The sequence below is a fragment of the Carassius auratus genome, chromosome 15, assembly GCF_003368295.1.
Source record: "Carassius auratus strain Wakin chromosome 15, ASM336829v1, whole genome shotgun sequence".
In the NCBI taxonomy this organism is placed as follows: Eukaryota; Metazoa; Chordata; class Actinopteri; order Cypriniformes; family Cyprinidae; genus Carassius; species Carassius auratus.
The window spans coordinates 14,793,961-14,795,964 of NC_039257.1; positions in this window are offsets into that span (position 1 = coordinate 14,793,961).

The following is a 2,004-nucleotide window of genomic DNA, read 5'->3' on the forward strand; positions in this document are numbered from 1 at the left end:
CCCACAGTGTTCTCATCAGGCGAATTCAATGACAAAAATGACTCTGACCCAGCTCGCTCCAGCATTTATGTGCCAGGAGGGCGGGGCTTCTCACCTCGCAACCAATAGCAACCGATAACCACCTTCAGCATTGTATGATGCTTCATGAATTGTTTCTTTCACACACTAATAAACTGTATTGTTGTTTTTTAATTTTTTACAGGTACTAGGCGAATAATGTCGATCAGCAGGCACTTGCAGCAGGTAAGTAGGCACCTTTGTGCATAATTCAGGTGAGTACAGGGAACTCGAGGTCCATAGGAACCCGGCACTGGCTTGGTTAGGTGAAGGAAAATCCAGAATCCGAATCCCGAAGGATTCGAAAACGGTTGTGCACGGTCCTGAGTCCCACCGGCCGCCAAGAGTCACAAGCACACCCCCAAATCACACACAACAGCCAACACCTCCCCACAGAAAGCCAACGCCAGTCTAAAATATTTTTTTAGGCTCTGTAAAAAATCCCAAACCCGGGCTACAGCCACACGGGCTGTTTTTTCTCAGGGGTGTGTGAAGAAAAACCGATGGTAGGTTAAGGTTTAGATGTGGTGAGGGGTATATACTCTAAAAGTACACATCTCAACGTCTGTATGGACGGAGAAGAAAAATTGAATAAACATATATTGTGCTCAGACGCATCACCACCCCTAATGATGCCGGCTGTTTATTTTAAATGTCTTCAAATTTTGTCATTCAGGTCTGTCGCGACGCGTTTCGAACCTTCCCACAGTGTTCTCATCAGGCGAATTCAATGACAAAATGACTCTGACCCAGCTCGCTCCAGCATTTATGTGCCAGGAGGGCGGGGCTTCTCACCTCGCAACCAATAGCAACCGATAACCACCTTCAGCATTGTATGATGCTTCATGAATTGTTTCTTTCACACACTAATAAACTGTATTGTTGTTTTTTAATTTTTTACAGGTACTAGGCGAATAATGTCGATCAGCAGGGCACTTGCAGGCAGGTAAGTAGGCACCTTTGTGCATAATTCAGGTGAGTACAGGGAACTCGAGGTCCATAGGAACCCGGCACTGGCTTGGTTAGGTGAAGGAAAATCCAGAATCCGAATCCCGAAGGATTCGAAAACGGTTGTGCACGGTCCTGAGTCCCACCGGCCGCCAAGAGTCACAAGCACACCCCCAAATCACACACAACAGCCAACACTCCCCACAGAAAGCCAACGCCAGTCTAAAATATTTTTTTAGGCTGTAAAAAATCCCAACCCGGGCTACAGCCACACGGGCTGTTTTTCTCAGGGGTGTGTGAAGAAAAACCGATGGTAGGTTAAGGTTTAGATGTGGTGAGGGGTATATTACTCTAAAAGTACACATCTCAACGTCTGTATGGACGGAGAAGAAAATTGAATAAACATATATTGTGCTCAGACGCATCACCACCCTAATGATGCCGGCTGTTTATTTTTAAATGTCTTCAAATTTTGTCATTCAGGTCTGTCGCGACGCGTTTCGAACCTTCCCACAGTGTTCTCATCAGGCGAATTCAATGACAAAATGACTCTGACCCAGCTCGCTCCAGCATTTATGTGCAGGAGGGCGGGGCTTCTCACCTCGCAACCAATAGCAACCGATAACCACCTTCAGCATTGTATGATGCTTCATGAATTGTTTCTTTCACTAATAAACTGTATTGTTGTTTTTTAATTTTTTACAGGTACTAGGCGAATAATGTCGATCAGCAGGCACTTGCAGCAGGTAAGTAGGCACCTTTGTGCATAATTCAGGTGAGTACAGGGAACTCGAGGTCCATAGGAACCCGGCACTGGCTTGGTTAGGTGAAGGAAATCCAGAATCCGAATCCCGAAGGATTCGAAAACGTTGTGCACGGTCCTGAGTCCCACCGGCCGCCAAGAGTCACAAGCACACCCAAATCACAACACAACAGCCACACTCCCCACAGAAAGCCAACGCCGGTCTAAAATATTTTTTAGGCTCTGTAAAAATCCAA